The sequence below is a fragment of the Marmota flaviventris genome, chromosome 15 (genome assembly GCF_047511675.1).
Source record: "Marmota flaviventris isolate mMarFla1 chromosome 15, mMarFla1.hap1, whole genome shotgun sequence".
Taxonomy (NCBI): Eukaryota; Metazoa; Chordata; class Mammalia; order Rodentia; family Sciuridae; genus Marmota; species Marmota flaviventris.
Genome location: NC_092512.1, coordinates 30,548,968 through 30,571,825, shown reverse-complemented (window position 1 = coordinate 30,571,825; position 22,858 = coordinate 30,548,968). Strand labels below are relative to the sequence as shown.

General features: G+C 37.1%; 1 protein-coding gene and 1 long non-coding RNA gene across 4 annotated transcripts in view; one reads left to right on the top strand and one right to left on the bottom strand.

Annotated features, from left to right (window-relative positions):
- Positions 1 to 22,858, bottom strand: part of Angpt1 (angiopoietin 1) — a 237,091-nt gene that overhangs the window by 173,611 nt on the left and 40,622 nt on the right. The gene's annotated exons all lie outside the window — the stretch shown is intronic.
- Positions 1 to 22,858, top strand: part of LOC139702082 (uncharacterized) — a 136,331-nt gene that overhangs the window by 103,215 nt on the left and 10,258 nt on the right. Inside the window, exons 2-3 of the long non-coding RNA XR_011704669.1 lie at positions 3,399 to 3,539; positions 11,127 to 11,216. This is a non-coding gene — a long non-coding RNA (uncharacterized lncRNA). The remainder of the gene's footprint in view (positions 1 to 3,398; positions 3,540 to 11,126; positions 11,217 to 22,858) is intronic.

The following is a 22,858-nucleotide window of genomic DNA, read 5'->3' as shown; positions in this document are numbered from 1 at the left end:
TGCAGCTGCTTTTCTTTATCGAATACCAAAAAATCTGATGAAAGAACTTCAGAGAAACTGGGCACAAGCATGTCTGTGATGATACCAAGTTTCTCAGTAATTATAGGATGCCCAACTGAACTTGGTATTGGCCTGAAACAAGCCAACAGATGTGATGAGACACTGAGCTAATCTCGGTTGGCAAGCTCACCTTTGTCTAGTTATTTGTAGGAAACCGTAAGGATGAAGTGCGATATTTCCTGAATGCACCAAAGCTACTTGAAAAGTCCAATAAGAAAGAGAGTGACATCTTAACAGTTAATGACTATTGAAAGTGTAAGTAAAGAAATAGTTCATATGTAAATGACAGGGGAGAAAAAAAAAGTGATAAAACATCTGGCTTGTGAAAAATAGAGATCCAATCTAGAAGCTAGCAGTTCACCCACATAATGAAAGTCATCTGAGGCTAGGCAAAGATAAAATGTCAAACTCTGTCATCGGCCACGGAGTGCTCCAGAGCTCCCTTCAAGCTTTCTGAATTAACAGTAATTTGTTTCTATTCAGACAAATTTGTAAAACTGCCTGAGCATAGCAATTCTCTCAAAATAAAGAGAAAAGACTCTTTCTTTTAAATTGATGTTCAATTCTTTGCACAGTTTTCACTTTTCCTCTGATACAGAAAGTTAAACAAGTACACTAAAGTCAAGCTAATTCATAAATTTCAATGACATATTTTCTAAATATAAGTCAGTCTTGATACTTCCCCTTTTATCCTGTCACATGTAAACATGGAGAAAGAGATAGAAGGATTCTGAGACACACAAAGAGAAATGATGGGATTCAGAACATGCTAAAACCCATATTTTGATAGGGTTCAAAATGTGGTACTCTAGCATTTGAGGAAACTGCAGAAATAAGACTCTCTGTTTGACCTCCTGCCCTTTTGTGGCTTCCTCTGAAGCAGCCCATAAAAGAATTCTCTGAACCTCTCTGATGTAGGTCATAAAACCTTCATTCCAGAGGTGCCAGCCCAATACCCAGAGGAAAGGAGGCATTCTTACCCTCAGAGACACAGAAATACCAAGAAGAATCTGAACCAAACAGGACTTGCTGGGTTCCTCCCAGTTTATGACCACTAGATAATACCTTTTTGTTCTCAAATCATAATTCTCCACTCTATCAAACCAAGCATAAAAATACACGTTTACCTGTATCTTTGGATCTTCATAGTAAAGGCTCCTGTACCACCTAAAATTTATTAAATAAATGTGTATGCTATTTTATCCTGTTAATCTGCCTTAAATTGAGTTGACTGTCCTCCACTACCAAGACAAGAGAGACAAGGAGAGAACATGCAAATTGACCCAACAGGACAGACTTCAATCCAGACAGGGCATTATTTCCAAGTTTTTCTTGTGATGTGAAAGGGTCAGGTAACTAGGTTTAACTAAGATCATAGGGTTTCATGGGATAATGCTAGTTACCATTACAGGTTGAATATCCCTCATCTAAAATGTTTAGGACCAGAGTGTTTTGGGTTTCAGATTTTTGCATTTTGGAATATATATACATACACAGTGAGATATTTTGGAAATGGGAATAAAAACTAACACAAATTTTATTTATGCTTCATATGCACCTTATATACATAGGCTGAAGATATAATTTTAAATGATATTTTTAGTGCATTGTTTTTGGGCTTTATCCCATCACATGAGTTCAGGTGTGGAATTTGCCACTTGTAGCATTCAAAAGGCTTCAGATTTTGGAGCATTTCAAATTTCAGATTTTTGTTTTAGTGATGTTCAATCTACCATCATGTACTGCATTCCTCTTTTATGCCAATCACTATACTAATTAGCTTTTGTTTATGATTTCATTTAATCTCTACAATAGCTTCATAAGTTAATATGTACCCATTTTACAGATGGAGATAAATTTTAGGTTAAGAGAGGATTAGGGCAGAAGCCAGGATTTCAACTTGGGTTTGACTTAGACTCTGAAGGCCAGTAACCAAGAAGCTGTTACAGAATAAACAGCATGATTGTTCTTGTGCATTGATACTTACCCATGGTTCCTAGAAGTTTAATTGACAAGTACTTAATTGCTCATTTAACTTGCCATCTGAAATCATTGGTGCTAATAACTGTTTACAGGAGTAAAAAGAAGGAACTGGTAGTAAACTGCTAACCTGTAACCTAGGGCCTCTTATGAGCAGCCAAAGAAAATCACCTGGACTTTGTTCATCCCCAGTCCAAATGTAAAAGTATTTTAAATCTTGAACTGAAATATCCATATACTTTACAGGATACAGCCCAAGAGTTCTTAGAGGAAACAAAACAACAAAAACGCTATTGTTTTGTTCTGAAAAGGAATCAGTAGGATTTAATATTATAATTGCCTGTCTCCAAAGCAAACATTACAAATTCATTGTTAGTCTTTGGTATCTCCTCTATTGACTCAAATTTTCCACTCATAAAGTTGGTAAATTGTTAAGTTGTGTACTTTCTGAATCAGGTGGAGGAGAGCCCCCGGTTTCACACCCTCTGGAACACACACTACTCTTTTTGTTCACCCTAGAGGAATTGCAATTTGACCAACTTTTGTTATCAACCTGTCACTGAAATCATCACTCATATATGGTCCATAGAGAATGAATCACAAGGTACTTTGTTTTGAAGTGCTCTTTGTAACACAGAAACACACAAGTAGTTCAAAAAACTAAAAATAAAAGTATTTATAGTCCTAATACTTTGTAATTTTAGGACTACTCCCATCTATGTTAAAATATATATCTATCTACCAAGTCCCCACCCTACTAATCATTAAAAGAAACAATCTCATGTGAAGACTATAGTTTTATTCATTAATACTCTAGCATTTATACTTATTAATATATAAATTATAAATATACAAAAAGTGATCTTGAATGTTTAATTATTTAAATAGTCTCAGAGTAATTCTCCTATTTGGAATTATTCTAAGGAAGTCATAAATTCTGACAATTCAATTTAATTGTTCCTATAAATAGCAGGTAATATTCTATTCTATTTTGCAATACAATTTTCTAGATTACTGGATATCATTTTTAAACTTTTCCATTATGTATCAAGAATATTAGGAATGCAAGGGAAAGTAAAGAGTATATCTATTATTTGTGTAATAATGACCAATGTTTCTCAACCTGAGTAAAAAATTCTCTTTTCTTCTCTCATCAAATAAGGATGGCAGCAGTATTCATCACAGTTTGCATGGAAATCTGCCAATAAAAGAAAGTCAAATAACATTTCTGTCCAAGCCTAATAAAAATGTCCAATGGGTTTTTGTAAGGATATAAAGTATGATATAGACTCGATACCAGCCCCAACAACGTAAAACTGGAGGAAAAAACAAGGACAGTAAAGTCTCACTTTTTTCAGTGCCACTAACAAGCATCCTAAAGATATACTGAGGAATAAGAGAAATTCAACTTTGGTGTCTCTGTCAGTCCTCTTCCAAACCAAGAAAGGGAAAGAAATCCTCCTTCTCCATCAGAAGTCTACAAAAGAGGAGTCTTGCTGGTAAGGTTAACATCTGTAAATATCAGACTGGTACAAAAGCAGAGCCGCTCTTTGAATTGTTTGCTTAATAAGATCTCCCAGTGAATGCAGTACATTTGCAGCATGGGTTTTCACAAGGAACACAATACTGCATTATTTTAGAAAAGAGGGAGGCTAATTTCAGCAAAGCAAGAAAGAAGTGGTTAAGTTTGCCATTTTATTAGAATTTGAATGTGTGCATTGAAAACAAAGTAAATTTGCTAAACATTGTCCTAAGCATAAAAATTCATATATTTCGTCTGATCCATGTGATTTTTCTCCAAGATGTTCTTATTTGTACCGGCTGCCACTCATTGTTTGTGCTCCATTTGTGGACCACTGCTCTAGAATTTTAATGAGTTCCATGTTAAGCACCTATTAGAATTCATTCTTTCAGAGTCATTCTATAGAGAGCAAAGCCCAAACATATTTCAGGAGTTTACTAATATCATCTACTACAAATGAAAATCATTTACCCTAATTCTGAAGGGTAATTCCAAAAAGCATGTTAAATTCAACCAAATTTGGCCTGAGGACGCCTCTGCACTTGAATCCTTACATAGGGAACTGCAGCCTAACTTAGTATGTAAACTAACTGAAAGCCTAATTTAGGTGTATTCTCCTGTAACAAATAGTTGAGTCTCCATCAATTATAGCAGCTGAGTTTCAGTCATTTGCAGGTGGCCAACTGATTCAAATAAGGCAAAATTCAGAGCTGTAACCAATTAAGCTTGTCTGTACCTCATTTCTGTTTTCTGTCCATTAGTGTTGACAGCCCTGTTGCGGGCCAGGATTCTTAGAATCTGCCCTGGTTCTGAGGGACCTGAGATTTGCAAATCATCTTTTGCTTAAATTCTGTTAAATTTAACCTAAGTTTTTTATATATGTTTTTTTCCCTTTTTCACAAATATAAAGCAATTATTTCGGGTTATTGAAACCTCCATATTCAATTCCAAATGTTTGCCTTTTGAAAACAAGAAGTGCTATACTTTATTGCACAGTTGTATGGCAAACCATCTGATACCCTGCTTACCTTATCAATGACCTATAAAAGAGGTATTACTTTCAGATGAAACTGGGGATCAGAGAGTTTGAGTACTTGCCCCAGGACATGTAGTTAATATTCCAAAGTGAATCTGTCCATAAAATTAAAGCTGTCTCATTATACCACATGATGGTTGCCCCAAAATATTCACACACAAAAACTTCAGCTTAATAACTCTTTACAAAAGAATAAGTGTATTCTGGGACCCATGAGAAACCCATTATGACTAGATTTAAAGCCCAGATAATATGGTCTTGTTTTCTTAATCGGGTCTCAAATCTTGCGTTGTGGCTCCAGAATATCTTTCAGTAGCTTCTTATAAAAGTTTTTAACATGATCACCTACTTTTATGAGTTTGTTTTTGGTCTCAGACACAAAAATTCTAAATATCACACTAGGAACAAAAAGACCTGGACTAATCTTACATCTTGAGTTTCCTTAGTTTTCATCTAATTGAAACCTTTTATCTAACCTAAACCACTGAATGAACTGCCTAAATCAATAGATGTTACTTGGGGGAAAAAATAATGCAGTTTTACTTCAATACACATATGAAGGAAAAATGGAATAGGTACAGGCAGGTTTAAACACCACTGCAAGTGATTTTATAGTAAATATTTTTGTAGGAATGTTTGTAGTTACCTGGTGATTTCAGTTTGTATATATAGAAGAATTGAGCAATGTATTTCTTGTATGCGTTCCCATTTCACAAAAGGCATTAATATTATTTTTTACCAAAGGCTTTCAAAGATTAAAGTGGTGATGTGTCAGAGCCTGTTCATACTTCTGTGAGAGAGCTATGTCTGCACATCTCTGCTCCATTGTGTTCACTAGCACTAACATCAAGTTGATAACCTGAAATTGGCCATGCTGGGAATGTGTTCACTATGAAAATGAACAAATTCCAAATGAAGCCTGCCTTTTCTTGATGCTATTCAGATCCAGATATTGAACATTTATCAGCATGACATTGATGAAAGAAGATAACACATTGTAATAGATACTGAGGTGTGTCCTCCTTGCTCCAGGTACTGGGAGAGCTGACTGCTGGTGGCCCACAGTGCACCTTCTCTGTGACTTGCCCTTAATTCAAGCATCTTATTTAGGATTAAGGCATTTCCACATTGGATGCTTTGATGGATGTGAATTTACAAGGACTTGGACCCCAAAAGGCTATTCCAGCTTCAGAGCTCTTTGTGGGTTTGGCTATGAGTTCTGTTAGAACTGCATCATGGTGGAACTTCTCCCTCTGCACAATCCTAGCATCCACTGTCTTTCTTTTACAGGTGTTGCTCCTGTAGACAAACACCCACACAAATACCTCCCACCCAGAGGCTGTTTTCCAGGGAACCTGACCTAGACAGGCATGTAACTTTTTACATGGCACATAGTGCTCATAAATGTCAGTTGTCAATAAATGTAATTATTTTCATGCTGTACCTTATCTTCCAATCTAGTTGTTAAGACATAGAAGGAAATGATTTCAGGTACCATTTCTTTTTAAGCTGAAAAATGGACCTGCTATGGACAACAGGATAACGGCTATTTATGACTTTAATTAACCCTTTAAAATGCTGAATTTGATGGGGAGTGAGTGCAAGAAGGCAAGTACAAATTCAAATCCTTTTAAGGGTCAGGAAAATGGTTAAACTTGACTTGGGCAATAAAGGGATTTAGGTTGGTGGTCCTTAAACACATCCAAGTCCTAAGAAGTTATGGCTCTCGGGAGTTGTCCATTGTAATCTAAAAGTAAAATTTATACCATCACAGTTCCCAGAAGGATGACTAAGAGGATGAGTCTGATTAACTGGCAATTTCAAACAACAAAAAACTGAATGTGATACATGTCGTTCCCCTCTTGAGACTGCATAGGACCCAAGCATAATGTCCCTCTAGAGAGAACTCAATGCCAACCACAGCTGAAAAACACTGGGCAGTCATTCACAGCCATCCAGTAAAGCAATATTCTTTGTACATTCTGTTATGCATGGATGTCAGGATGACTACCAGGGGACTAATTCTCTTATCGGGAATATAATATTTCTTGGGATCCTCTGTGGAACTTTTCAAAATTAAGCCATAATCATGCAAAAGACTGGTCATATATCAAAGGAAAATATATCAAATATATTAGAACTGCCATTTTTGAAGCTCTCCTTTCGTAGGATTTTTCAAAGGAAAAATACAGTTTCTGGTATGGAATTTGGGCTCAGATATCAATATATGCTAATTAAGGGGAATCTACCTTAAGTTCATCCTTTTCATTTGCTTCCTTGTTAATTTACTCAGACAACTCTGGGCAAGACATTATAGAAGCACTGAGGAAAATAAGAGAAATAATGAAAGGTTATTTCTCGTTTAGAACCCATAGCTATGGAAGAGGCATACATGTTACAAAGAAAATGCAATTCAGAGTGGAGGAAATTTGGTGGACATCTTCCATCTTCTGAGCACACTGTATTTACTTTTGTAGATAACATCACAGGGCTCTTCCACATCTTTTATCCTCATTATCCCTTCAATGTTGCTCTGCTGGTGTTGTACCAGTGACAGAAACTAAATCCCTGATCACCTCAATCTCCAGCTGAGCCTATCAGAGGCCTATTCTGAGATTGTCCCAACCAAGTTTTCTTGCCTTTTGGATCTGGAATGATATGAATGCAAGGCTACAAAGTTATCTTCCCACTCTGGAATAATCAAAAGATGGTTTTCAAGCTCTCATCAATGAACCTCCAAGAGCTGGTTTCTGTGACTGATCTGGGAAAAGTCTGGGTACCCAACAAGCTTGAATGGAATTTCTCCAAGCTTTCAGCAGAAGGTGCCCTTCAATATAGGACCACCCAGAAGCTCCAAGTTTTACAGAGACTAAAGTTGATCCTCTTAAGAGAATGAAAATAAAATTGTAAATGCACAAGCAGGTCTAAATGCCATTATTTGTTTGGGAAGACAAAGCAAAATAGAAGTTACTAGACCCTTGAAAGGTCACATCTTGCTAATTTACAAGAAGTGCTTACACAAAACTTCTTCACAGTTGCAAACTGGCCACCCTTCCACAAAGACCTCTCTAAAACAACCAGCAACTCCTAGGGCACAAAGAGGCCCATGCAATAGAGGCACCCGAAGTTCAGGCTGCAGGAGCTTCAAGGTCAATGTGCCTCCAGCAGCACAAATGTCTAATGTCTAAAGTACTGTGGAAAAATAAAGAGAGAAAGGGCAGCCCTAGTACCAGGAAGTCTTCTCAGAGGGGTAAGCACTCAAGGGATGATTAACGTCCTAAAACCCAGGAAATGGGCAGGGATCCAAGACTGCAAATTCTTTGTACTAAGTTACTGGGTTAAGGAAGAACAGCACAGTTGAGAAAGCTTATCTTTTTTTTTTTTTTTAACCGTGAAGACAAATGAGAAGGAAAGGTAACTGTGGGGTGGCAATCAGAAGAAGCCCCATAGCATCATCCTAGAGTATGTCTGCTAACTTATTGCTTCTCCCCTCACTCACCCTGCTCTTCTTCCTCCTTCTGTCATTTCTCTGCCCTTTGAGCACTTAGGAGGGAGGAGACTTCAAAGCTCTGCTTCCCGGATTTTTATGTGCAGCATACGCTTTCTATTCTTGGGATACTCCACCAAATCCCAATACTTTGTCCTTGTCCTTAAAATAAACACAGCACTCAAAAAAGGAAGAATAAAGGAGCACAACAATAACAAATGACAGGGCTTCTCTCTCTTGCACCAAATCCTTAAGACATCAAGAAGCTTAACAGAAATAACAAACACTACCCTTTTCAATATAGGACCTATGTCACCAAGAGTTCACCAATGTGCTGAGTGGAAAGGAATGGGAATCAAGAGGGAAAAAAGTGACACTCCAAATATTTTTATAAAGATATATTACAAATTAAAGTCAAATAAGAAAGTTCAACTTTTCATAGATGTCTCACAAGAATTTTCATATGGAAAAAGAATGTAGATCCAAACCCTGTTTTCCATAACACTCCCTTTTCCTGATTCAGATAGAAGAAAAATCATCATCACTTTGCCAGGGATACAGTGAGCTTGGTGAACCAGGCAGGACCAGCTTAGTTTAGTCAATACTACAAATAAAGGGGAAAGGTTGATCTCTGGTTTTCAAATTGAAATATGATATATCAAGAAATTTGTAATGTTTTGAACAACCAACAATAAAAAAATTAAAAAAAAAATTGTAAAGGGCACTTTTGTGTGTGCTCTGGAACAGTAGAGGTTTGGGAACTGTCTAGCATCCAAGGCTTTCAAACCTTGTTTTGAAATTTCTGCAACAGAAGGATTTAGGATTCTGTTGGATTCCTGCACTGTCCCTTGTAAGGTTGTAAGTTGCCTATAGACGCCCTGTAGAGTTGTCGACAATGTCAAGTCCATTATGTTCTGGGGAGTCAGCTCTGGGCTATGTGAAGAAGACACCTCTATCTGCTGAAGTACCTCTGTTCTGCCCTATACTGGCCATCTGTTGTCGCTACTCTTTCTCTATCTACCTGTAGATACTGTCCTGAAGATGCTCTTGTCTCCTCAGGACAGAGTGTGACGCATCTGCCCCTGTTCTTAGGTCAACATCCAGTGTTCTCTACCTATTTTGATCCCATTCATCCATAATATTTCTATTTGACTTTCCCTTTGCCCGGGTAAGATCTTCCTAAATAAGTATAATCACTAAGGGATGATCTCTCTGCTATTGTAAGTTTGAAACTGAGTCCATGTTGTCTTATTTTAGATTGCCTTCTGGTGTGGATCCCAGGTATGGCCATATGGTAAGATCAAATTCCTGTGGATAAGAGTTAGTATCTTCTTCCAAGAGGAAGGGAGAGGAGATTAATTATCATTTATTCCCAGGGTCTTTTATGGGGAAGATGTAGCTCTCCAAATTGGATGCTGAATTCAGAAAGGCAGTTCTTAGCTAAGCAGGAATCAAAGGACTTGGGGGAGGCTAGGCTACCTGAGTGGTATACATAGTGACTACAGCAAGGCAAAATAACCTCCTCCACTTCATAGACTGCAAAAGCCAGATTTTGAAAATCAGCTTGCCCAGGAGGTAAATTTTCAGGGACCAGACAGGATTATAATTTCCATCTGCCCCTTCCCATTGGACTTTTTCCATTTATAACCTATCAGAAAACACCTGGACTTGAAGTTTAGGGAGCAGAAAAGTTTTCCTGCAAGTCAACAATCATGAAATATGGTATGTGGGTGTCCTTCCCAGATGATTTGCCTTTTAGGTCACCTAGTAGCTGACTGCCTGTATCTCAGTACATATGAATTCAGTGCAGGCAGAATGTGTTCTGGGTGTCTAGCACACACTAAGCACCTTGAGATATTAGAAAAGATGTAGAAGATCCAGGACACTGGGAAACAGTGTCCATTCCCATTGCATGCAACAGCAGACTTTGCAAAGTGTAATATCCTATCTTAGGGGCCTACTAAAATAGAAACAAACAGGATGATGCTTTTACTATGTATGTGTGAAAAAATGCAGGCTGTCCCAAGGTTCCATCTCTTTGGTTCTTTGGTTATCCCACATACTCTTTTAGAAGGATACTGGGGTTTTCTTGGTCTTTTCATTGTGGTGGGATTGCTGGTTGTTTCATTCTGTTTCCAGGTGTTGCGATTGAACAAGAACAATCACATGCACCTGACAGGTGCTTTCTTAAGCAAAGCCACACATTTTGATAGTAATTAGTGATCGTGAGTCACAATTGCTTTCTCACCTTTATAGGACTCTCACTTATCATTTTGGCCACTTAGTTCATTCTCCAACTATGTTGGCAAAGTTTCCAACTCACCCAAAGACATTTTCAAAAGCACTCATCATATCATTATTGTCTTTCCTCAAATCCTCAGGTACAGTGAAATGAATGAAAGCTATTCATTTGATTCTGCCTTTTATGCATTTTGAAAACATGAGTTCATTTCAAAATATACTATAAAAAAACTTCTGGTATAAAATTTTGCAATTCTAAATTATATGCATCATGCCATATTTTCATGATCTGAGAACTATTAAAAAACAAAAGCAAAAACCAGTGGGGGAATAGTTAACTGAATTGGTTATGGATAACTGGCTACAAATTACTCTAATTAATAGGTGCTTATATGTTACAAGTCAAGTTGTGAAATGATACCGTGACCTTGGCAGGGCCACAAGAGACACAGGGGAGGGGAATCATTCAAAACATGGCACATAGTCAGCCACATGTGCAATCAGACTGGTGAGTTTGTGTGTGAAGCCAGGACTTCCCAGGGCAGCCCTCTAAAGGGCATCTCATCCCTTAACAGTTCACTTAGCAAATATGGACAAAAAAGCAACTGAAAACTTCATCCTTAATTATCAAACCCCCTTGAAGTAGGTTTCCAAAGGCTTTACCAAGAGAACAGGGTCACTAATCAATAATGACACTCCCAAGGAGCTCTCTTTCCAAAAGATGTTTGTTAACCCAGCAGGAAGAGACTACACTGAAATGTGGCTTACTTCAGGGTTAATTATTTGTCTTTTTTCCCCAGAGTCAATGGTAGCTTGAAGGAAGTATGAAAGCCTACTGCTGAATTCCAGGAGGGGTGGAAGAATGGACTCTGTGGGATTCCCAGCAACTAGTGAGTTTCTGGATTGCTTTTGTCCCAGTGAGGGAAAAATTCCTAGAGTGTGGTTACTGTTATTATGCAGTTAAGGAGTTATCTATAGAATAATATTATTTTTGAAACATAGCTTTCAAAAAACTTTTGTTTTAGGACACATTGACAATATGGTGATTTGTGATGATTACCATAAAAGTAAAAGCAATAAAAAGGTAACCAAAACATGCATGCATGCATCACACACACACACACACACACACACACAGAGAGAGAGAGAGAGAGAGAGAGAGAGAGAGAGCTGGGTCAATAAGAAAATCCATTGGGTCCACATGAGTCATTTTTCAATAAGAGTAATAGGCTAGGTAGTAACATATATGTGAATCCACTTTTTCATTAGGATTTGACTTCTGGAATGTACTGAAAAAGATTTACAATGAGTTTTCATTTTTAAATTAATTTTTTAAATTTCAATATATAGAAAAACTTCTTGAAAGCATTTTAATTTCTAGAGTAATATTTGATGTTTTAGGAATTTCATAAAAATCATGAAAATGATTCTAAATTAAAATTGAAATTACTATTTCCTCAATAGAAAACTGATGGGGGGAGTGGCAAATGGCATATAACAGAGTCCTGTCAACATTGTAAATGCAGGAGAACATTCATGTGGCGCTTTCTGTAACACCCTCTGGTTGAGTTAAGCACTCCTGTGCGTGCTATAGCAACCTGTCTCATTTTATTGCCATTTTTAAAAGTTATTTTCAAATATAGAACTGGTACAAAAGGAGCACCACCAAAATTGAATTTCCAACCATTTACTGGGTACCAGCTAATTTGTTTTCATTACACACAAAATCGAAGGAATACTAAGTGGCAAATAAATTTCAGGGCAGAAACATTCTATTGCAATGGGATGCTAGCAGTAAGATCTTCCCTGGGAAACTACATCTACCCAATGAAATCCTTCTGTGCTATATAGAAAAAGGACAGTTCCAGACCTTTTAATTTGGTTATCAATAGGGAGACATTGAGTAAAGAATCAAAAACAAAAGGATTACTACCCCAGTCTCCTTCCATGGGAAAGGAAAAGAAAATAACACAAACAGTGACACTGGACAGCATTTTCCTCATCTGGAAAGCTAATGGATTGAAGAAAAAAATTATCTTTCAGCTACTGCAGTCTATGATTTTAAAAGGATGAACAGTATATTAACTTTCATCAGAAGCCAGGCATCTAGGACCAGTTCTGCAAGCACCGTGTCCCAGGCATGCTGTTCCTCATCCCTGACAGAAATTTTAAAACTTTCAAGACACCTTCTTCACAATGGGACATAAACAAAAATACAAATTAGATGGTCAACCTTTGGCGAACCAGACGTGTGTGTCTCATCCAGCTGTCTAAGTCACTACTAGGTAAAAAGATCACCCAACACAGGGTACCATGGATTCCCTCATTCCATTCACAAAGTTATATGCTCTTTATTGAGCTCCTACTATATCCCAGATACTATAAAAAGGAGTAGCAATTTAGTTAACTGTGGCATAGTCCCTGTCCTTCCTCACATATTAAATTTTAAAATACCATATCAAGTGAGGGATCATTAAAATAGAGACAATCTGAATGGAGGAAAGGGGTGAATACTGGAGAAGAGATCATGGAAGCATTTGAGTAGTGTCCAAATGAGATTTAAATATCTACGTGGGGAGAAAAGGGGATAGCATTCCACAGGGAGGGGATGGCCTTAGCAAAGACATGACGTGTGGTGTGCTTGGCAAGTTCTGAGGACAGGGAGAAGTGCAGCATGTCCAATAGACTGGGTGAGATGTGGGAATGGCAAGCGAAGACAGAGGAAAAAAATAGCTGGACCAAATGCACGCTAGGGATTTTGGACTCCGTTATGTGAACAATTGTGAAAGACTTTTAAGATCTGGGATTGGGAGATGGGAGTGCTGGGGTAAGGCCAGAGTGTTGGGATCAGTGAAATCACTTATTAGCCTTCTCAGAAAGTCCATGAGAAACATTTTAAGGACCTGAATTCAGCAGAGAAGACAAACCATAAAAGATAGTTTTCCCAAAGATAGCCAGTCTCTGGTTGGTCAGACTTTTAAAGAAAAACTTTAAAAAACTCAAATTGCAATTTAATTAAGTCAAAGGATATATGCTGCCCATGGCCTGGCCCTGATTAGTCATGATTAGCAATGACCCTGATTAGCAATGACCCGTAATTAATGGATTAAAGGAAAAGTCTAAACTCCTGTGTCTTCTATTTTTGTTAGATGGACCATGTTTGCTTTTAAGCGTGTGCCCAGTAAGTTCAGAAAATAAATTATTTGAAAATGCTGTGTTCTCTGAACGTGGTAAACATCCCCCTTGGGTCAAACTTGGTAAACTCAATTGTTTATCAAATCCATTTAGGAATGGCTAATGACTATTTTAACCACAGTATCCCATTCAAAAATCACTTATTTAGTGAAATGTGAATGGAAAAGGTATATGTGCTCACCTTTTCACAATTATGTATCTGAAAGGGGGGAATAGCAGAGGTGTGTGTTTAAAGAACATTACTATAGTATTTGCAATTGGGGTTGTCATAGGAAAATGACTAAAAAGTGGCGCAAAGAATCGTTTTTGAAACAATAGAAATGTTCTGAAATTAGATTATGATGCAGGTGGTACAATTATGTAAATTTTCTAAAAGTCTTTGGCTCATACACTTAAAATGGTTGGATTTTAGAGTATGTAAATCATACCCCAATAAAGCTCTCAAAAAAAAATCTCAATGTACACATATTAAGGATTTTTAAACTCGCTATATGTGGTAGTAAAACTTGCAATCACAGTTATCTAATATCAGACTATAATTACTAGAGGGGTATGTTGTAGGCTGTGCTTCTCAAAATTTAATGTATTTAAGAATGACTAGAAGATAGCAAATGCAGATTCTAACTCAGTAAGTCTGGGGCTAGTCCATAATTCCACCATTTTCACAGACTTCCACATACTCCCATGTGCTAGGATCACAGTAAGGGATCAAGGTAATTTTCTTGCTCTCATAGAAATAAGGAGGCAAGTAATAAACAAGTGAACAAATAAAAGCTCAAGATAATTTCTCATACATATTAAATAGCCTTCAGAAAACCCTAAGACTCAATATCCCTTTAAAATCTTTTCTTACGCTGGGCGCAGTGATGCACACCTGTAATCCTGGTGGCTCAGGAGGCTGAGACAGGAGAATTGCAAGTTTAAGTCCAGCCTCAACAACTTAATAGACCCTGTCTCAAAATAAAAATTTTAAAAAGTACTGAGGAGTTATAGCTCAGTGGTTAAGCACTTCTGGGTGCAATCCCTAGTGTATATATATATATATGAAACAACTATCCTTAAGATCACCTACCATGTCCATCATTCTGATAGGTACTGGAGATATAATTGTGAATGAATCACACTCTTTCATGGAGTTTATAATGTGGTGCTAGATGCAGTTCACTCTCAACATAATCCTATGAGGTATGTAATATAGGATTATGTGAATGATCACACTCTTTCATGGAGTTTATAATGTGGTGCTAGATGCAGTTCACTCTCAACATAATCCTATGAGGTATGTAATATAATTCTCTTCATTTTAAAGGAGAGTATGAGAATCCAAAAGGTAAGGAACTTATCCATGGCCACACAGTTCCTGGCCTGGGTCTCCAATCTAGAACTTCATCTCAGCACTATGCTACACTAGACCCTCTTCAATTTCGTTGTCAGATTTAAGAAGAGGGAAATTTATATTGCACTTATCATCACAGAATACTATGTTCTTTTGGGCTGTGGCGCACTTGGCAAGTTGTACTGAGTATTTGTTAGCTTGGGGCACTCCTCTCTCTGGGTCTCACAGTATTAAAGCACTCTTGTTCTTATATGGAAGGTTTTATTTAGGTCTGGCATTTCTTTCTTTTCTTTGCTACCAATTTCAGGAACCTTCTGAGGAACTATTTATACTCTTCTCTCCTGGGAATTTGAAGTTCATCTTCATTTATCGTCTACAGATACAATTCTCATGCTACTTACTTCCTTTTTCAGCTCACTAATGATGTTGTTAAACAGGATAAAACCAAGATTGACCCATGAGGACAGACTTTCAGATGCTATGCTCATTTTATGTCAATCATCCATTCCTCCAACGGAATGTCTTAGCTTAAATACTGGTATGGAGACAAGAACAAACCGCCGAAGTTTACATAAGCATGTAAATTCCTAGATGCTCATGGAAGAAATACTCGAAAATCAACAAAAGATTTGCATGAATATGAATGATGATAAAAAATATAAAGGGGGAAATTTTATGGTAGTATATTTAAACAACAATATTTAATGAACATGAATCTGGCAATCACTTAATTTTATTATCATACCTAATTTTTACCCCTTGTTTGTTTTTATCAGTGCATTATAGTTATATATAATGCTGGAATTCATTTTGTACATGCATGGAATATAAGCTGTTCTACTTCCATCTATAGTACTTCCTCTTTCCCTGTCTTCTTTCCTCCCTTAGTATCTCTCATTTTAAAAATCATCTCCCAATGCGGTCACATTTCTTACCACCACTGCCACGCACTGCAAGGACAGAAACTGAGGGCTACTGAGGTAGGCTGACATTTCTAGGACTTTGTCCAAAGCTCATATTTTTCTAAAATTATATATTGCTTCAATAAATACATGTTTTTCTTTGTCACTATAACTGAACTTTTAAGAAAACTAACCATGCTACACTCCTAATTTGGAATATGAAGCTTCTCATACTCTTCCAAAGAATACATGATTTGAAGAATTTGAACAAGCCTGTATCTTCCCAAGGAATATGTAGGTGATCTCTATAAGAACCATGTTGTCATAATGTTCCCATAGGCTACCTTGACATAAGGTTTGTGAAACAAGTTCCAGGTTTTATAAAGTCAGAGGAGAAAAAAGAGAAGAAGAAAATAGGCTCAAGTATGTAAATGGCCTATAGTATTTGAATAGCTATGGTTTCAGGACAATTATATTAAGTACACAAATCTGGTTTTAATGACCATGCTTAGAAGAGGGGCAGAGTGCTAAATGTGTAAGTCATTATGAACTTGGCACAGTAGCTCTGTTTATTTTAAGCTCTTTTGCTGCTTTTGTTCAGGATGTTTACTTAACCAGACTCTGTTAAACATGCTAAAACATTATTGCAGATTTTGTCTTTGTGAGCACTTTTAACTGACAAGCTACAGAAGTGATAAATCATTAGGAATTACAGATGATGGCCGAGAAACTGGAGCAGGCATCAAGAGATAGGCAGGTACCTTTTCATCTTGAGCTAAGTGTTTCAGTTGCGTTATCTCTGAAAGCAGAAACACGACGGCAGTAGAGGACAGCAAAGTGCATGTTCTCAGCAGTAGGAACTGCAGGTGGGCATTTCCCTCTAGGATGCTCAGACCTGCTGGACCTAGATGACAGTCTGGCATGAGGAAAATCCCATTCTGCTATCTGTCATACAGAAGTATAAAATGCAGCCTCTAAGTCCATACTGAATCTAGCTCTGAGAGTACCAAACACTGTAATTCTCCACAATGTTACCCAAGCCTGGGAAAGAAGAAAGGTCTCAAATTTGCTTCTCAATGCAAAGACAAGGAACTGAAAAAAATAGAACACTCTGTCAATAATGGTCCATGTGGAATTCCAATTTACCTTTGACATCATTATTATTATTATTTTTTAATACTGGGGATTGCACCAATTGGTACTTTACCATTGAGCTATAGCCCCAGCTCTTCCTTCTCTCTCTCTCTCTCTCTCTCTCTCTCTCTCTCTCTCTCTCTCTCTCTCTCTCTCTCTCTCTCTCTCTCTCTCTTTCCCTATTTATTTAAACAGGGTCTTTCACTAAGTTGCTTAGGACCTCGTTAAATTTCTAAGGCTGGTCTTGAACTTACCATCCTCCTGCCTCAGCCTCCTGAGGTGCTGGGATTACTGGGGTATGCACCAGGCCTACTGCTAGCTGACATTCTTAGTCTCCCTTCCTCCTTCCTGTCTCTCCTTCCTTCCTTCCTTCCTTCCTCCCTCCCTCCCTCCCTCCCTCCTTTCTCTTCCTCCTGCTCTTCCTCCACTTTGTCATTATCTTTTTTGTTGTCTCCATCTTTATTCATCTTTGGGGAAGGTAGTCTTATTTTTGTTTGAAATAATTTTAGTACTATTTCCTGGTAAAGATTATTCAGTCATAGGGCTGGAGAGATGTGGCTCAAGCGGTAGCGCGCTCGCCTGGCATATGTGTGGCCCGGGTTCGATCCTCAGCACCACATACAAACAAAGATGTTGCCTCCGCGGAAAACTAAAAAAAAAATAAACATTAAAATTCTCTCTCTCTCTCTCTTAAAAAATTAAAATAAAAAGATTATTCAGTAATATATAAATACATTTAAATGCATATTGAATCTATATTTCAAAATTTTCTGGTTTTGAAACTCAAAACCATCAGTTTTTTGCCTAATAAGTTCCTAGTAGAGAAGGAGGAGTTTTATTCTAAAAGGAAACAAGAATTTTTGCCAACACTGTAATTATTTATTAAAGTCATCCTAGAAGGCAGTGAACTGGCAGGCAGGAAAAAAGGAAACAATCACATATGTTTATCTTTACTATTTACATAAATCAAAACCTGATAGAGATTTTAGGCTGTGGTTATCACAGAAATCATCTGACATGTTCTTTTGAAGTTTGTTGACAGAAACTACCCCAGACACAGTCCATTTTATGCATCATGTGATCTTAGAGGGGAAAAAAAAGACTAACATCCTAAAATATTTCTACCAAGGCCTATAGAAGGGAGGAATTCATAAATAATAGAATTAACAGAAGAGGACAGTTATATATGCAAAAAGTGTACATCTTTAATGACTTGATTTTTTGAGATCCAAATACAACATTTTATTATATTATAGGGTTGTTCACACATATGGAGTCTCTTGTGTAATGTGGAATATGGAATACTGTTTATGATAGTGTTTATGGTATAAATAATAAACATTTCATTCAGTAACCACAGCAGCACTTATTTATGAGGGTTCAAAAAAGAAAACTTAAAGATGTATTAAATGATCACTTGGGCCAATTTAGAAAACTGTTAACTTGCTTTAATACCAGAGTAATCTGGAAATGCCATTAATTTAGGAGCTATTAAACACAGATTCCATTATGAACCAGGGGAACTAAGAACCAAGGCTTCAGATCAGAACTGGGGATAAACTAACTGACCTCTTCTTACCTTTTTGTCCTCATCTGAAAAATGAGGATAACAACTTGATTGTACAAAGCTTTCAAGGTTTAAATGAGATAATTCATGTCATGGCCTAAACTCAGAGCCTAAATGTGCTCAACAATTTTTAGCTTTCTTTCTTAAATACTAAATAGGAACACTTTCCCTAAGACCAAGAGCCATATTCAACCTGGATTTTTAGCTTGGAAAGGATTGGTCGAGTTTTTTTTACAACTAGGTACACTGTATTCAATAAAATTTGTAAAAATAAGGAGAAAAGGACCTGCTTCCAGTGTTAAACCTCATCTAATAAAAGAGACAGAACTTATAAGTAAATATTTGTTTCAAATTTCCATGTAAAAATAAATACCATCCTGAAGGCACATACCAGCTGCTAAATTAGACTCGAGAAAGGAGTTTGTCTTGCTGTTCAAAAGGCATTTGAAGAATAATATTATGTGGCTCTTCACTCTATGCAAGAATGAAAGAATAAAGGTAGGCTCACCAGGAAACTCTTAAGAGATCTGGGTATCCAGGGCTTGCACCAGGCTGAAATTGTTAAAATTCAGAAGTAAAATAATAAAAACACATTAAGATGGATCAGCAGAACTAGTCCCAGCCTGGAGAAGGTGGATGAATGGGAATAGGAGTTGAAGCCCAGGGTCTGTGCCGGGAACCTGGATTCAAGAGTAGAAAAATAGACACACTGAGCAGAGACCATGAATTCCTTTTCCTTCCCCACATGTTTAGATTTAGGTGATGGCAGAACATCTAAGTAAAGATGTTCCATAAACAGAAAGAAATCTGCAACTGGGGAGAATATAAAAGGTCAGGGCAAGAGAGGAAGATCTGGAAATTGTCTGCACAGAGGTGGGTGGTAAATAAAAGGGGTGCAAGCATCCTGACTGCTCAGAGGACATGACTTGCAAACCACAGAAGATTATTTAAAAACGCTATTTTAATTACACTTATTTTTAAAGTACTCCTGAACTCTCTCTGGAGATTAATATAGTACTAAATTTTGCATGGCTATTTAGAGCTGGAAGAAATTTGAGAAATTTCTGATCCAATTCCCTCAGTTTAGAGACAGGCAGAAGTCTTGAGGATTGAATTCACAGTTCAGCTATTGAGCAAATAAGTTTCCATTTGCTCATGCATTCAATATGTATAAACAGGCAGATATCAATGAATGCAAATATGGGATAATTCAAAATTATATATTGGCATGTATTTCTATTTAAAAATCACCAAATCTTTTAAGACTGTAATTTTAGGGCCATTCTTGCACTAAGTTAAAATATGCATACTTTAAATGATTGACCCAAAGTCATATAAAATGCCATAATTGGAAAAACAAAGTTTTTATATAAACAGTGTGTCCTTTTAAAAACACCAAGCTGATGGTATCTGAACATATTCACATTAGAAACCCTTCCTCAATTTAGCAGAAGTAACTTAGAATAACTATAGATGATATAGGATTCTATTCTAAACTTAATTTGAAAATAATTGAAATTCCTGTTTTGTTTTATTTTTTTGTGGGGGCACGGGTACCAGAGATTGAATTCAGAGGCACTCAACCACTGAGCCACATCCCCAGACCTTTTTTGTATTTTATTTAGAGAGACAGGGTCTCACTGAGTTGCTTAGCCCATTTTGCTGAGGCTGGGCTTTGAACTCGTGATTCTCCTGCCTCAGCCTCCTGAGTGGCTGGGATTATGGGCATGTGCCACCACACCCAGCTGAAATTCTGGCTTTTTATAGTTGCCCCCAGCTCTATTGTATGCTTAGCTCAAAATGTATATTGTTGACTCTCTAGAGAAAAGAGGTACAATTTCCAAATCACCATTTATGCACTTGGATAAAACCACAAAGAAAACAAAATAAATGTTACATACCCAGCATGGCAATAATATTAGCTGTTAGCTTTGGGTTGTTTACTTAGAAAATCACTCTCTTGATAATTCCTCTAATGGCACACTTTATTCAACTGTCAGTAGCCAGAGTAAAGAAAGGGTAAATTTTTTAAGCTATGAGTTTTATATTTGTTTTTTCTTTGGTAATAGACCATTAAGTGATTACACAGCCTATAACTGAATAAGTCTAATGGCAGAAAACTGACCCCCTTTCAAGTAAGTTGTCTATCTTCAGTTATCTCTGCTGGAAAGTTTTTCCATGTAACAATGTTTCCATTAAACTTCCACATAGATATTGCTTTATATTCTACCCATAGGAATTGTGTAAAGAAATCATGATAACTCCTTTTGGCCTAATAATCCTTTCAGTATTTCAAGAGAGCTAGCAGGTTCCCCTTGAGTTTCCTGGTACCCAGGATATTCTTCCTAGAAACTGTCCTAAGCCCCTTGCTCCATCAGTTTGTCTCCCTCCACACTTAGGATTTTCTATACTGCGGTATAGCACTGTAGCTCAGGAATTGAATAGATTTTTATTTGAATCTCTACTTCATCTCTAACAGTCTGTTTGATATTACATAATTTATTCAACCACCCTGAGCCTCAGTATTCTTATCTGTCAAGTTGGAAATAATAATCTCCTCAGAGGTCTGTTGTAGAGGCTAAATGAGATCACAAATGGTCTAGTTCCTGGTCCAGCTCCCATCCAACCAACACCCCCATCAAAAGAAGAGTCAGATTTCTGCAGATGAAAGGGATATTCTCATCACCTCTTAAATCTAGATAACACGCGTTAGCTTGAAAGGAAGGACACCTGAAAGTCTATTTAAATATTTTCATGATGTATAGGTGTATCCTCTCCTCCATAAAAAGACCATCAGTGTGATGTCACCAAATGTATTTCCACCAAACAGGTTTGGCAACATAAATTAGAGGAAATATAAAAAAGGAAAATAATGCATTTTGGCAAAAGCTAGTTTAAGCCGGAGTATACAAAACTAGTATAGATCATGCTTCACTCTTAAATTTTGTTATGTTATTATCTAACTTTGTTTCAAATTGTACTTTGCTTCCTATTTTAATCTATTCTTATTTTAAAGGTTTTACAGTTGTCATATCTCCCATTTTATATTTCATTACTAGGGAACATATTACATAGAAATGAAGAATCAGAAAGCTAAGGCCATTAAAATCTTGTCTAAGAGTGAGAGGCTTCTATTCTGAAAGAATTGCCTTCTGTAAGACAATGGAAATTCTTGAGTTGACTTCATGTATCTCATGATGACCCTCACACTAGTCTTTTACCTTTTTTATTTCCTATCCTTCAAGTATAGTGGCTTCAGTCTACTGCATTGAAAGATGGCAATGATTGCATTTCAGAACACACATGCACCTGCGCGCGCGCGCGCGCACACACACACACACACACACACACACACACAGTATTATAATGTAGAAATGCTCTTGGAACTGCCCTTAAATTTCACTATGTCCCATTAGCCTTAGGCTCAATCTGTTAAACATCTGTCTCTAAGAAGGGACCACATATTTTATGCATAGAGCAAATAAACAGGCATTCTTTCAGCTGCACCCACATTTCTGAACATGTTAGAGAAAAGAAAATTAAGTATCTTCCAGTTGCCCACCTATATAATTGATCATTTCTTTCCTGTGTTCCCAAATTCTAATTACCATACTTCTGTTCAAAGTTCTGCACAACTTAAAGGCTCTGCTCTTAGCTGACTCCGTCTTTAAATCATAAAACTTTCTGAGGGAAAGGAAAATATCCTCATCATCCCAAAGGTCTAGAATAGTACCTACCTTAAAATGATTCTCCCCTTTCCAACCAATCTTATTGGTTTGATTATTAAGGCCAAAATTACAAAGTGGAAAGACTGGAATTTAGAAGACCTGGTCCTAGCTCTTATTAAGCATTGTATTGGGGAAAGTTAGAAAACTTCTGAGGGCATCCGAAATAAAGAGATTGAGCTATGTCACCTTTAACATTTTTTTTGTATCTAAAATTCTAGCATGACAAGGTTTCACAAGCTACATGATAATGTGGTGGAAGTAATAAAAGACTTTTGAGAGTATACCATTCTGGACAAGATGCAATGAGACTGGGTTGTTGGTATTGCTGAAAATGAAGTTGCAACACAGATGAACACAAAATGAGTTCTGCTTAAAATCTTCTCAGCCACTAGCTACAGTGTCAGACTACTTGGTTATGATTTACTATGCTTGATAGCAATGATATTAAGAGTGTCCAAGAATAGTCGATGTCCTTCCAAAATTGTCTAAATTTCTCTCAGAATATCTTCTGTGCGGGAAGAATCTGGCTCAATTGTCCATGGGTTATATGTGGATGTACCACGTCTGAATCACTGGCACCAGGACCTAATACCAAACAAAACCCCTAAACCTCAAACTATTAAGTGTTGAGCAAGATATTTAGCAATGCTGGAAGTTCTGGAAGCATATT